The following is a 16,316-nucleotide window of genomic DNA, read 5'->3' on the forward strand; positions in this document are numbered from 1 at the left end:
CGTGTGTCATTCCTTGTTATCTCATCTCAACATGAGGGGAAAGGTATGTGCTGTGTTTGGCTGCAGTAATTACGAAGTAGAGAAAAATGCGTGGTCGTTCTTCAGGTTCCCTCGTGACAAGAACGTATAAGTAATATTGTGTTTGCATATATATTCTTCCAGTGACAGAGATTTTTATAGTACTTCATAATCTTCTGACCTGCTCGACTCATGTTTTAACGGGCTTAAAATATAACACGCATATTTTATTGTATAGTGCAGCAGTTAACCTTCAATACCGGTACCGATGTGTTGTTGTAGGTGTGATCTGTGGGTTTTGAAATGTCACAGAAGCGATTTGGATAAAGTGTACAAGAAAGAAGGGACGTTACGCTTGTATAAGAATTATAAGATCTGATCAGATCATTTCCAGGCCAGCGACTTTAACTATCCTCGACTATACAGCCAAGGGTATGTTACATTTTTACTCTAGTTGTACGTAAATATTCCTCAAAGCATCACTATCAGCAACATTTTCAAACTTTTCTTTCTTTTATCTTTCTTCTGAGATTAAAGCCGGGATTTTATAGATTTTCTTTCTGTTAGTAGGCTTCATGTTAAGAGGAAAATTGTCCAGCTATTAAATGTTAATTTATTGCATCATATGTGTAAGGAATGTGCCGATATTTTTTATTGACAAATGTCTTAATGTGATGATACAATGTTTTTAAATGAGGAAAAAAGACAAATCCAACCGTAAGATTTCAGGCAGGTATGCTAAAGCTAAAAAAGTAATGCATAAATGTAAGATCAAGCCATTTCACAGCAGTCCATTTCACACCTTGTTTATATGTCTAATTTCAGTCTTTGAATAATAACCTTCATTCATTTATCCAGAATTGCTTTAGCAACTTCGAAGTTAATATCTCAATACCACTTTCTTTCTAGACGTAATTTATTTATCCATTTCCGTATATACATTTCCATTGATATTTGAATTTAGCGCGATTTGTTCAGGTCAAGTCACTAGGAGCGCCACCGTCGAATTGTCTCCCACTTTAGCAAGGCGAAGTCCGTAAGTGTCGTGTATTGTCTCTACTGTATTTGGTATAACTCCTCTAGATGCTGCCTGTACTCAAGCTTAATACATTTCAATTTTCCTCTGCCCACGTCAATTGCATGTCTGGTATACAAGCCCTCTCACACAATAATCAATATATTAAATCAATTCTTAGATCATTCTAATTTACAACTCTAATCCCTCATTCCCACAATACATTAACATCACTTACTTATTTCATAATATTCTCATTTGACTCACGTCCTCCCTACCGCCTGCTTTTAAACCAGGCCACATGGCTACCGTATATTGTCATCTGTCCCCCTCCACCGATCGCGTGTACATTTTCATTGACATCGTATCATCACACTGTCACCCCCAACGAGCTAGAATAACATGGCGGGGCTGTATACCTGACATCAGCGCTCCCTGCTTGAAGCAAGTTGATAAGGTGCAGCCATGTTAACGGTTGTCAAAACAAAGCGAATTGGCGCGAGAGCATATGTTGAGGTGCCAGGGAGATCGTGCATGCCAATTTAATTCCCTAAGTTTTAAGAAGTGAAAACATAGATTCTCGCTTTCAAGAATGCCAGCCGTAAGCTCAGCGTATGGTTGTACTAATCGGAGTAATAAAACCAAGGATATATCGTACTTTAAGTAAGTATTACTGAATTATAGCCGAGATTCCTTTTTGTAATTTCTGTTAGTAATTAAATCCATTTTATTGTTTACTTAGCGAAAGTACGGATGGACATGGTAATTATTTGTCGAATTTTGTTTCAGATTTCGTTTAAAGAACAAGGAATTAACTGAACAATGCGTTGTGAGGGCGAAAAGAGATAAATGGTATCCCATTCAATTCAGTTGCTTATGCTCTGTACATTTCCAGCCCTATTTAATGTTCATTCACATTTACAAATAAAGGAAATGGAACGCCCACCACCAAGAAAACGTAACCACAAACAATCACTTATTTCGTTCAAACGTACACCAAGTATGATAAATACAGCATTTTACTGCTATTTTTGAAATGTATACAGCCTTTATTGTAGATGTCTATTGCCTTGGTTTTTAAAACTACGCCACACTTCATAATGGACAACTTTCAAGCTAGTAATCCCAGTATGATATGGTAATGGGAGAAACATGATATCCCCCTACATTATAATAAATAATTACACTAAACGATTATTGTGGTAAAGTATTCACGGGCAGCCTCTGTGGTGCACTGGTTAGCGTGAGCAGCTGTCACCCCTGGAAGCCCAGGTTCGATTCCCAGCTCCGCCACGAAATTTGAAAAGGGGCACGAGGGCTGTAACGGGATTCTATCAGCCTGGGGAGGTCAACTGAGTAGAAGTGGGTTCAACTCCCACCTCAGCCATCCTCGAAGTGATTTTCCGTGGTTTCCCCCTTTTCCTCCAGGCAAATGCCGGGATGGTACCTAACTTAAGGCCACGGCCGCTTCCTTCGCCCCCCACAAGGCCCCTGTTCAGCATATCAGGTGCAGCCCTCCCTCACAGTTGTATCCCCCGACCCAATGTCTCACGCTCCAGAACACTGTCCTTGAGGTGGTAGAGGTGGGATCCGTCACTGAGTCCGTGGGAAAAACCAACCCGGGATGGTAAACAGATTAAGAAAGGAACACAGTACTCATGAGGATGCAATAATTTTAAAAATATGAACAGAATGAGGTTGTAACCTATTGTAGGTTCCTATGATTTTAAGGTTTCCTGTCATAAATATTTATGTCCACCGTTTTTATTCTAATTTACGCTTAACCAGAACAGCCAAGCAGGGTAACGCTCTTGTTCCGATTTCGAGGCCTATTCGTATGTCACTGTGCGATGATTTCGAACTACCCTACAATCAACTGATCGTGATGTTGGCCTCGTGCCGCAATATGATGAAGTGGCGGTATTCGCTTTCATGCTTCAAGCTTTCAGCAACGGTCTTTAATTCTCCCCCAGCGATTCTAAAATGCGCATTTTCTACACTTTTCGTCTTTTAAAGGCCATGCCCCCTTGCTTGTGTGACAACAGGAAACATGGCGGACGTTCGTTCTATTAGGTTCACCCAGGCAGCGCTTCCGCCTCTCTATGTTATTCCAGCTCGTTGGTCACCCCTCTTAATTTTTTGTTTACGATCTCAATAACACTTTCCACTCTCTAAATCCCCCATATACGTTGATCAGATATTAATTTCCCTCTGTCCAAAGTCCCACACTCTTACAGATATTCACCCCTCCGTAGTTCCACTGCCCTCTCGTACTTCGCCCTTATATGTTGGCCCGGCGTTGTACGTTTTGTAGAAGTCGCTGAGATCGGCCACTCTAGCGTGAGGATTAGTATACCTTGTATCCCTGTGATTTTCCTATATCTCCTAGTATTGTATACATAATTTACTCTCTCTCTCATTTGCCTAGGTGCTACGTCTTCTAATGAACTATTTCAAGTACTTTGAATCCATTTTGTGCGTCCACTGCACGATCTACTTTACTCAATCTTCAAGTACAGAGAAAATTGCGAACTGCATTGGTGTCTTACTTTAACGGAATTGTGTGCGAGTGTAGAACTAGTACGAATATAATAAAGTATAGTGTCTGGGTGAAATAACGAGCCAATATCAACTTCAAGAACAAGAACAAGCTTTTCATGGATTGAAGTGTTCAGTTGTATCAGTGTTATTCAGCAAGTAAGGGATTATAGACTGAGTGAAATATCTTCGATAAAAGCCCAAAAAGCATCACCAACAACAACTCTTTGACATTTCTCTTTGTGGCGCCAGATTAAAAAAATTTACAAACCTTGGGTGTCACCAAGTCACCCTGCGATTGTGTTTTGAGCGCGGGAAAGGTCTAAAGGAGAAGAACGTATTGCACTTCAAATTACACCCCTCTTGTCATTGCACTTTAGAGGCAGTGTTTCGGTGCTGTAGATTGCTTGGCTGAGGTATAAATATTACGCATTCTCTTTGTTATTAGTTTTATTGTTCAAGAAAAATTTCACACTTTCACATTTTTTTTCCTATGTACTGTTATTTTGAACTAGCAAGATACCCGTGCTTCTGTACGGTTTTAAACTGAAAAGTTATTTTTCAAAATTTTACATTTTGGAGTGTCTGTATACTGTCGACAACTTATAAAATACCGTACATCCTTGGTTCGTACGTCAAACAGTTTTGGGGGAATGATTATTAATTTTCTTATCTTACAGATATTTGAACCCTGTACGGAAGATTTGGAACGTTTTTAAACCCTATCTTATTTAACAAGCGATCAACCTGTGAAATTTAGATATACCGGGATGTAGAACAGTAATGGAGGAATGAATGTTTTTTAGGCGTTGAATGTTTAAAAATTTTATTTAACATCTAGGACATAGAAGACTAGGGCCCTTCATATACGGTAACATTTTAAGATCGTGCCTGAAACTGTTTCAGAAGATTGTGGTTTTTGAGAGTTAACCACCATCTAAATCCTTTAGGGGAGAAATAATTTGAAGTATGGTATACGATATTTTCTTCTCGTAAACGTTAAAACGTTAAACGGTTTTGGGGGGATAAATAATTTTGTTTGCGGAGATAACTCCATTTAAAACCTTAAGAGTGGGATGTTTCAAAATATTTCCTAATTCGAACCTAGGAATTAAAATATATAACGCTATTTGGAATTTTATCTTCGTAGTTAAATGGTTTCGGAGGAAGGAATGAATATATCTGTTTTCGGATCTTAACCCCCATCTAAATTTACATTTGTTTCAAACTTTCTGTTATTTAACATTGTTTGAAATTTTAACTTCGTAATTCAAACGATTTCTTAGAAATGAATATTTTTGTCGTCATTCCTCATCCCCCAGTCAAAACCCCTTAGGGGTGTGTTGTTTGAAGACCACTTCTTATTTAAAATCTAAGACATAGAATTTAGTGTGTATAGAGGGCAGCAACAGTATCTTATAAAAATTGAGATGAAACCTACTTTATTATCTAGGTCTGTTATGCGTATTAAGCTTGTGGAAAGTGATTAGTAATTTGAGAGATTTAAGTCTTTAAATATTATACATTCAACGTGTGCAAGAATGGTATACAGTCTAAAAATTAAAAAAAAAAAAAAAATGTTCCTCCAGTTGTGTATGAGTTCAAGATTATTTCAGTTAAACCCCTGAGTTTTACAAATATCTTTGGCAATAAAGGAAGGAAGTCAGAAATTCGGTCAAGAACCTTGGCTGTTGTGGAGGCTTAGTTTTACAGCTTCAACAACTTTTACACAATCCCAATCCTTAATCGTGACATATTTTGAATTATACCATATTTGACACCTACAACATACAAAGATCTTGTAAAATGTCAAATTCATATGTCAAACGGTTTGGAGGGAGGAATAATTTCGTCGAAAGTCATCACTCCCCTACCCCCCAAGCCATAACCTCTTAGAGGTGTATTGTTTTAAGACCTGTTATTGTTTAAAATCTAAGAACATATAGGAGCAACCATCATGTGAAATTTTAACCTCGTATGTCAAATGGTTTTAGAAATGGATATTACAGTGTTAAAAAGAGAGGTTCCACCAGTGGCAGTTCGTGAAAAAATCATCCTACGTGCTACAAAAAATGCTAATGATGAAATGAAATTGCGTATGGCTTTTAGTGCCGGGAGATCCCAGGACAGATTCGGCTCGCCAGGTGCAGGTTTTTTGATTTGACTCCCGTAGACAACCTGCGCGTCGTGATGAGGATGGAATGATGATGAAGACAACACATAAGACAACACATACACCCAGCCCCCGTGCCAGGGAAATTAACCAATGATGGTTAACATTCCCGACCCTGCCAGGAATCGAACCCGGGTCTCCTGTGACCAAAGGCCAGCACGCTAACCATTTAGCCATGGAGCCGGACTTATTGCCATAATGAACAACTCATACTTCAAACTTGTTAATAATAATAATAATAATAATAATAATAATAAAATAAAGACTTTCTCACAATTTATAACTCAGAACAAAAAAAACACATTAATTTGGAAGCAGAGGAATACTTTGACAGTTCTCTACGATAAATAATTAATTCGAGAAATATTGTTTTTACTCACCTAATGGCGCAATACGAAGTCCATACGGCGATCTTTTTTGTTGCAAAACTAGTCGATCACCCTTTGGTTGAAGTTCATTATTTCCGAGATGAGCTTTTTCTCTATTGATAGCATCGCTAATGCATTCAACCGTTCCTGGCACATAGTATTTCGATGGAACGTTTGAATCCTTTTAAGACTCAAAAAGCATCTTTCCGGTTCTGAAGTGGTCATTGGAATAGTAATCAAAATCCTGAGTAATTCTGTTATTTGGGCGAAGGTATCTTGCAGTTTGTTCTTCAGGATCAGTTGAAGCAAGGGAACTGCACCGTCAGTTTCTCTGAAATCAGTTCTTTCATGCAGAACGCTAAGCTCAATCATTACATTAATCGATTCTTGTCTGGGAGTCTGTATACATCACACACAGCGTTAACTCCTTTTATATCGTCGCCGTAAGACCTATCTGTGTCGGTGCGACGTGGGACAACTAGCAAAAAAAAAAAAAGAAACTCCTTTTACAGAGAACTGTTTTGAATATTCGCTCAAATTAATCAAATCGAATAAATTTGCAACATCTAAATAAGAAACAGACCCAAATCTATGATCTAACTCTTCAGTGATTCGATTACATATATCCTTAGCATCAGCCGTCCTGTAGGATTCCGTTCTGCGTCTTTTGCTTTGTGGCATTTCTGAAGAAACTTCATTTGCTATTTTATCGACAGAATCCGTGACTGAAGCAACAACCTTCGTAAAAATGCCAACATCACTTCCTATTTTGATTGTATCTGTCGATCTTGCTTGCAGCTGGGAATACAAAATATCCTCAAGAGGCATTATTCTGTGAAAGGACAGGCAAGATAAAAACTCTTCATCCTCCAAATTGTGTCTGAGTCCATGTGCTTCTTCAACTGTCCTTACAGATTTTGACTTTTCCACGTCCAGAAAGCATTGCAACAAAGCATCATTGTTTTCATACACGACATTGATGGTTCTAGACTTTAAGTTCCATCTTGTTGATGAACATCCTGGAATTCGTTGTACTACCACTTTTTCCAAAGCTGCCAGATGTTGAGGAGATCTGGAAAAGAATGCAGGAAATGCAGATCGGCTACAGAAAAATATGCCCGCAGCTTGATTTTGAGAGGCTGCGTGTTCAAATAAGAGGTTGAGCTGGTGGGCGTAGCAGTGAATGTAACTGGCTAGCTTTGATTTTCCTTTGATCTCCACTTTATTACAGATGCTCTGTCGTAAGTTTGGGCGATAATTTTCTCTGGATTAACCGTAAAAAATACTATTGACCTGCTGCAGTATGCACTCGGATATTTTAGGTCTATCTGCGGTTTGTCCGCCTGGATTAAAAAATACCCAAAATCTTTCAAGTAATGGGCCATTTAATACGTATATGAACACAATTGCCAACTGAAGCTCTTCAGAGACGTCAGTAGTTTCATCTGCCATGATAGTAGTGTATTTAGTGTTATGTACTTCCTCCAGTATCTTTTCATGCCAGACTTCCAGCATACAGTCTAGCAGTTCATTCTGGATGGTTTTTGATGTGCCCTCACATACCTTATTGGATTCCATGTGTTCCTTAATGGCACTGTATAAATTGCTCAAGAAATCAACTAATCCCAAGAACACTCCTGCATTTTCAGATCCTTCACACCTTTCGTACTCCAGATATCATTATTTTCCAAATAAGACACAAGGTAAGCAAAATAAAGCATTTCTTACATCACAACCACATATCCAAATGTTATCGTTGTAAACTTTTCAGTTGAAATGCCTGATATAATTGGAATTTTTCCCTCTCAAAGCCTTCTGAGTTAAATTTCAGGCTGGAATGGAACGACCTATAATGTTTTATGTTCACATTTCCTTCTAATGTTCTCCTAGTCATCAAACTGTTCACACTATTCATGCTGCATACTAACTTCCCAACTTACATCAGTGCAAATAGAATCGTGGGAATATAGATCCTCACTAAGAACACTAATTTAATTTCACTTTATATACACTGCAGTGGATAAATACTTGGATAAATCTCGGTATGAGCTTTAGCACTAACACAATGCTAGAAAAATACGCACCAGCAATATAACCGCGAGATTAAAAAAAACGCAAAAAGAACTGAAAGCACTGCCAACCGAATTGAGACCTCCCCTACTACCAGCATAAATTACATTGTAATGCGGGATAACATTTAAGGTCAGTCAAAGATTCTTCGACTCACCTACGAATTCCTTATTTTTGACACAAAAGGAAGATGGGTATTTCAATAAGCATTGGTTGGTTACCTTGATAACAACATTATGTTTGCGATAGATTGCCTCCACTTACGCTTTACTTTCGAGCCCAGACGATGCTTCTCTCTAGTGGCAAGAATCGCTTACCGCGTTCAACATCAGGGTAGCACGAGACATCGAGCAGTTCTACCCCCTTGCGGGAGGGAAAGTAGACGGGATCAGTGAAAGTTGATCCCGGTTCATGGTATAGTCCACTGGCTACGGGGTGTATTCCAAGCTTGGCTGCTTCTGCGTATTGCTTCCTTTAGGCTACAGGCCAGAGCTCATTTCACTTGAGCACGAGCTAAATTCCCCGGGAGAACAGAGCTAAGTGTTCGACAGATCTCGTCATGATTTTCACAAAACACAAATTCGTATCGTACTCAAAACAAAGAAAAGGCACCAGGATAATTGTACTGTACATAAATAATTCCTTACAGTTCCAAGCTACGTGCTGGAGCCCGGTAGCACATATTGACCGGCCGCCACTGGGTTCCACCTGTTCATCATCATCATCATCATCATTTCCCTTTATCCAGCTGTAGCCGGATAGGGGCAAATATGGTTCCTCTCCACTTTCTTCGGTCTTTCCACCACGCCTCCTCCAACACTGTGTCCCAGTCCAGGTTTCTTTCTAGAATGCTGCGTTGGATGGTATCCTTCCATCTCAATTGTGGTCGTCCACGGCCTCTCCTTCCTTGGATTTGCATTTCCATCACCCTTTTTGGCATTCTTTCGTCGCTCATTCGCTTTATGTGCTCAAACCATCTTAGTCAGCTCTTCTCTATTCTATCATTCATTTTTTCCACTCCAATTTCTTCCTGGATTTTCTCATTCCTTATTTTGTCTCGTCTACTCTTCTGTATCATACTCCTCAAGAATTTCATTTTGGCTGCCTGTATTCGACTCTCATCCTTCTTTATCATTGTCCAAGTTTCTGCTCCGTAAGTTGTTATGAGTACGTAATACATCTTGTACATAGTATCCTTTGCTTCCATTGGCACATCTTTGTCCCATAACATATTTCTTACACTATGATAGAATCAACTTCCAGCTTGAATCCTTTTACTAATCTCAGCATCCAGTCGAGCATTCTCCATTAATTCACTCCCCAGGTATTTAAACGTTTCCACTACTTCCAGGGGCTTGTCTGCAAGTCTAATCTGACCTTTCCCTTCTTTCTCTCCTCTAGTCATAACAAGAGTTTTACTCTTTTCTACACTTATTTTCAATCCACATTCTTCAATCTTCCCATTCACCACATTCAACTGTTCTTGAACCTTCCTGTCGTCTTCTCCCCAAATCACAATATCATTTGAAAATAACATCATGTTCATTTCTCTTCCTCCATATGCTGCTTTTGCTGTTCTCATGATGTCATCCGTTACTATTGTAAACAGGATTGGTGATAGAACACTTCCCTGTCTCAGCCCACTAGTTATTTTGAACCAACTTGTCCTGCCAACTTGTGTTTGCACGCAACTACAACATTCCTTATACAATGCCATGATCATTTTTATTAATCCCTGTCCAATTCCTTTTTGCACCAGACTGTCCCAAACTTTCGTCCTAGGGGCACTGTCATATGCCTTTTCAATATCAATGAATGTCATCACCATATCATTCCCATACTCCCAATGCTTTTCCATTAGTTGTCTCATAATGAAAATGGGCTCTATTGTTGACCTTCCACTTCTGAAACCAAACTGATTTTCCTGTATCTGCTTCTCAACACTCAACCTTATTCTACTTCCCAGTATCCTTTCCATTATCTTAGCAACATGGGATATTAGAGTAATTCCCCTGTAGTTCTTCAAAACTTTCTTATTACCTTTCTTGAAAATTGGGATGATTATTCCTTTTTGCCAATCCTCAGGGACCTCCTTATTCTCCCAGACATTCCTGAGAACCCGATATGTCCACTGCAGGCCTACAGCTCCAGCTGCCTTTATCATCTCCACTGAAATTTCATCTATTCCAGCAGTTTTTCCATTCTTCATCTTTCTTACTGCCATTTCAATTTCATTCATTGTAATTTCTTTATCCATTTCTTCGTCAACTAATTGCCTTTCCTGGTCGCCCATTGAATGACTGTCATCCGTTCTTGTGTTCAGCAGCTTCTGAAAATACTCCCTCCATCTATTTCTTATTTCTTCTGGCTTTGTTAAAATTATGCCATCTTCATCCTTCACAAATCTGGGTTTACTTGATCTCTCTTTTTGTTTCTTAAGATACCATACAGTAATTTCTTGCTGCCCTGCATATCATCTCTCAATTTCTGTGTGAATAAGGCCCAGCTTTTCCTCTTTTCTTCCTCCACTACTTTCTTGGCCAAATTCTTTGCCTCCACATATTTTCTTCTACTTTCTTCAGTCTTAGATGTTTTTCATGCTTTCCATGCCATTTTCTTTTCCTTCACTTTAATCTTTACCCTATCATTCCACCAGTGTGTTTCTTTGTCCTTCACATTTCCTGATGTTCTACCACACACCTTTTCTGCACATCCAACCAGTGCTTCCTTAAATCTTTTCCATCCTCTTCAACATTCCCCACCTCTGTCCTGGGTACCAAGGGTATTATTTCCCTTTGAAATTCTTCTTGTATGCTTTTCTCCTTCAACTTCCATACTTTAATTCAATATTCAATATAATGATAAACAGTTGCACAAAGTTATGTCACAACATGTTTAATTCGGGACTGGTTTTGACACATATTTATGCCATCATCAGCTGATAGAAGAAACATGGCAAGAAGTATACCATTATCAACACACAAAAAAAACATTAAAGGATAACTGTAACACATATAACACTTTCGTGAAGAAGTGAACAATTGAAGTTCATGTAGTTTTTATACTCTTGCTCTTTTTAACATTGTGATTCTCAGTTCAATATGGATCAGTTATGAAGCTTTTAACTTTAAATAATAGAAATGGATATTATGTCGTCAGAACTCGCCCCCAACCAAAACCCCTTAAGGGTGTATTGGTTTAAGACCACTTTTTATTTAAAATGTAATGCACATAGGAACAATCATCACATGAAGTTGCAACCTCGTATGTTAAAGGGGTTTCAGATAGGTAAATGACTTTCTTTGTCGTCAGGCCCTAAACTCCAGTCAAAACCAGTCAGGAATATATTGTTTCAAAACCACTTCTCATTTGAAACTGAAGATATATAGGAGCAAAAATCATGTGAAATTTCAACCTCGTATGTTAAACGGTTTCAGAATATTTTTCATCGGACATCACCCCCAGTCAAGACCCCTTAGGGCTGCATTGTTTTAACACCAATTTTTATTTAAAATCTAAGATATTGAGGAGTAACCATCATGTGAGATTCCAACCTCGTATGTCAAGCGATTTCAGAGAAATCAATGTTTTTGTAATCAGGTTTCACTCGCACCCCCCAGGGTGCATTGTTTTGAAGACCCTTTTTTATTTTAAAATGATTATATATAGGGCAACCATCATGTGAAATTTCAGGCCCATGTGGCAAATGTTAGAGAGAAATGAATATTTTTGTTGTCAGTCCCCACCCTTAGCAGTGCATTATTTTAAGACTATGTTTTATTGAAATTCTAAGACATACAGGAAGAGCCTTCATGTTATATTTCAACCTCATATGTCAAATGGTTTCAGAGAAACAAATATATCAGGTGTTAACCCCCATTTTACCCTTAAGGGCTGAATTTATTTGTAAACTTGTCTTAACATCTAGTACCGGTACATAAAGAAGCAATCATTGAGTGCCATTTCAACTTCGTGTGGTCATTGATTTGGAGGAAATAATATTTTGTCTTTAGGGTTTTACTCCCGTTTCTTCCCCATAAGGCGGGCATTTTTTGAAACCCTTCATTAGTGGGTGCCAATTGTCTTCTATGTAGATATATACCATTTTTCATGTCTGTAATGTCTTCAGTTTTAGAGATATAAAGGTAAGGGTTGTTCTGCCCGAAGGCAGGTCCGAACCTCCGCAGAGGTGTTCCTGAGCCAGAGTTTACATGCGGTAGGGTGCCCAGTTCCTTTCCGCTCCTCCATTCCCTTACCCCCACCAACAGTGCGTAGCAACCCATCCAACTCCTGACCACGCCCAATGTTGCTTAACTTCGGAGATCTCACAGGATCCGGTGTTTCAACACGGCTACGGCCGTTGGCTTAGAAATATAAGTATCATAATAAAAAGAATTCAACTCCTTCACTTCTCTTCACCCCCCACCCCCCTTTCCACTCCTTAAGTGGATTTTCAGAGAACAAAAAAAGAAAAAGTTGCTTTATTTTTAAAGGCGATCCCGAATACCATTTTTCACATCTGTAACATCTTCCGTTTTTGAGATATACTGTAGATTTACTCATTTTTAAAATTCACTCATATTTTCACTTCTTTTCACCCCCCTTATGTGGAATTTCTAAAAACAAAAAATACATGTCACCTAATTAATCTTGCTGCAGAGAAGGGTGCGGCGTGCTTGCCTGTAAATGTAGATGAAAGTATAATTGATATATTTTATTATCTGGAAAGGAGTGCAAAGAGGAAAGAAGAGTTCAGAGAATTTCAGACTTCACACAACACAGAGATCAGGAAAATTCTGAAGCATGTGCCTATTCGATGGTTATCACTAATAAGGTGTTTAGATAGGATTTAACTGCAGTGGGCTCCGTGGCTCAGGCGGCAGCGCGCCGGCCTCTCACCGCTGGGTTCCGTGGTTCAAATCCCGGTCACTCCATGTGAGATTTGTGCTGGACAAAACGGAGGCGGGACAGGTTTTTCTCCGGGTACTCCGGTTTTCCCTGTCATAATTCATTCCAGCAACACTCTCCAATATCATTTCACTTCATCTGTCATTCATTAATCATTGCCCCAGAGGAGTGCGACAGGCTTCGGCAGCCGGCACAATTCCCATCCTTGCCGCTAGAAAGGGGCTTCATTCATTCCATTCCTGACCCGGTCGAATGACTGAAAACAGGCTGTGGATTTTCATTAACTGCAATGGGACCCTTTGGTTACTTTATTCGGGAGCAAAATTGTGAGTAAGAATTCTCAGATGAGAACTTTCAAGACTTACAAAAATTCCTAAGCACAGTCTAAGTGCAGATGTGTCTTGTTTGTCTGAAAACGTGAAGGATTGTCATAACATTTCACCATACTACTCAATGAAAAGGAAACCCCAGTCATCAGTTTCACCAAACATCTGAGTGTCATCAGCAGGTTTTTTTTTTTTTTTTTTTTTCGTTCAAGAAGTAGAGCTTCAGCTCTCTCATTCCTTAATCAGTTTGCTTTGCACTTTGAAAGCACCGTACACACTATTTTAGAGCTGTTATTTTCATAGTTTAGTGTGTTAACTGTCTGTATTCAATTTTAGGTATGTTCTTCAGTATTAAGTTTTTTCCAAATACTGTCTGCTACTAAGAGTCTGTTAGGGGACGTTTCACTGTGTATAAATATTTATACATATATATTTTATCATTATAGACCGTTATGCCTTTCAGCGTTCAGTCTGCAAGCCTCTGTGAATTTACTAAATGTTAATAATGTTATTGGCTTAACGTCCCACTAACTTCTATTTCGGTTTTCGGAGACGCCGAGGTGCCGGAATTTTGTCCCGCATGAGTTCTTTTACGTGCCAATAAATCTACCGACACAAGGCTGTCATATTTGAGCACCTTCAAATACCACCGGACTGAGCCAGGATTGAACCTGCCTAGTTGGGGTCAGAAGGCCAGCGCCTCAACTGTCTGAGCCACTCAGCCCAGCTTTTTACTAAATGTTGCTACAATCCTCTGTTTGCAACTAGTGTTGTGGCCTCATGTAGTTCTCTACCTCTTATCTTTAAATCGTTAGAAACTGAGTCTAACCATCGTCATCTTGGTCTACCTCTACTTCTGTTATCCTCCATAACAGAGTCCATTATTCTCCTAGGTAACCTATCCTCCTCCATTTGCCTCACATGACCCCACCGAAGCTGGTTTATGCGTACAGCTTCATCCATCGAGTTCATTCCTAAATTAGCCTTTATCTCCTCATTCCAAGTACCCTCCTGCCACTGTTCCCACCTGTTTGTACCAGCAATCATTCTTGCTACTTTCATGTCTGTTACTTCTAACTTATGAATAAGATATCCTAAGTCCACCCAACTTTCGCTCACGTAAAGTAAAGTTGTTCTGAAAACAGACCGACGTAAATATAGTTTCATCCGGGAGCTGAGTTCCTTCTTGCAGAATACTGTTGATCGCAACTACGAGTTTATTGCATTAGCTTTACTACATCTTGATTTAATCTCACTTACTATATTACCATCCTGGGAGAACACACAACCTAAATACTTGAAATTATCTACCTGTTCCAGCTTTGTATCACCAATCTGACATTCAATTCTATTGAATTTCTTACTTACTGACATCAGTTTGGTCTTTGTAAAAGGCTAATTTTCATACCATACTCATTGCACCTACTTTCAAGTTCCAAGATATTAGACTGCAAGCTTTCGGCACAATCTGCCAATAAGACCAAGTCCTCAGCATAGGCCAAACTGCTTACTACATTTCCACCTAACTGAATCCCTCTCTTCCATTTTATACCTTTCAGCAGATGATTCATGTAAACTATGAACAACAAAGGCGAAAGATTACAGCCTTTTCTAACTCCTGTAAGTACCCTAAACCAAGAACTCATTCTACCATCAATTCTCACTGAAGCCCAATTGTCAACATAAATACCTTTGATTGATTTTAATAATCTACCTTTAATTCCGTAGTCCTCCAGTATGGCGAACATCTTTTCCCATGGTACCCTGTCACATGCTTTCTCTAGATCTACGAAACATAAACACAACTGTCTATTCCTCTCATAGCATTTTTCACTCTCCTGGCGCATACTGAAAATCTGATCCTGACAGCCTCTCTATGGTCTGAAACCACACTGGTTTTCATCCAACTTCTTCTCATCCACTGATCGCACCGTCCCCTCCGAGATGCCAGTGAATACTTTGCCTGATATAATAATCAATGAGAAACCTCAATAGTTGTTGGGATCGTTCCTGTTCCCGTACTTAGGGATAGGTGCAATTGTCCAATCTGAAGGTACCTTACCAACACTCCATGCTAATCTCACTACTCTATGAAGCCATTTCATCCCTGCCTTCCCACTATACTTCACTATTTCAGGTTTAATTTAATCTATTGCTGCTGCTTTATGGCAATGGAGTTTATTTATCATCCTTTCCACTTCCTTAAGTATAATTTCACAAACATAATTTTCTTCCTCCCCACGAGCTTGGCTGTTCGCAACACCACTAGGAAGATTTCATTTTATGTTGAAGATGTTCAATATATTCTCTCCAGTGATTCCCAGGGATCTATTTGAGTTCACCGGAATTACCCAAAACACTGTTCATTTCTTTTTCCCCTCCCTTCCTAAGATTCTTGATTACTGTCCAGAAAGGTTTCCCTGCTGCTTGACCTAGCCTTTCCAGGTTATTACCAAAATCTTCCCAAGACTTCTTTTTGGATTCAACAACTATTTGTTTCGCCTATTTATTTCATCCATGTACAATTTCCTGTCTGCATTGGCCCTTGTTTGGAGCCATTTCTGATAAGCCTTCTTTTTATGTTTACAAGCTGCTCTCACTTGGTCACGTGTATAAAGCTTTTCCCCATTTTTGCACACAGTTGTTCCTAGGCATATCCTTGCTGTTTCTATTACAGCATCCCTGTATGCCACCCATTCTCTTTCTATTTCCTGAAACTGCTTACTGTCTACTGTTCGAAACTTCTCACTAATCATATCCACGCACTTCTGTCTAATGTCCTCATTCTGGAGATTTTCTACCCTTATTCATTTGCAGACAGATTTCACTTTCTCTATCCTAGGCCTAGAGATACTTAGTTCATCACAGATCAGATAGTGGTCTGTATCATCAAAAAATCC

The 16,316-nt window shown here is 39.2% G+C and overlaps 1 protein-coding gene across 7 annotated transcripts in view; it reads left to right on the plus strand.

The window, feature by feature from the left end:
- capt (adenylyl cyclase-associated protein 1) overlaps positions 1 to 16,316 on the plus strand; it is an 861,909-nt gene that overhangs the window by 759,697 nt on the left and 85,896 nt on the right. The window lies entirely within an intron of this gene.

This window comes from Anabrus simplex, chromosome 10 (genome assembly GCF_040414725.1).
Source record: "Anabrus simplex isolate iqAnaSimp1 chromosome 10, ASM4041472v1, whole genome shotgun sequence".
In the NCBI taxonomy this organism is placed as follows: domain Eukaryota; kingdom Metazoa; phylum Arthropoda; class Insecta; order Orthoptera; family Tettigoniidae; genus Anabrus; species Anabrus simplex.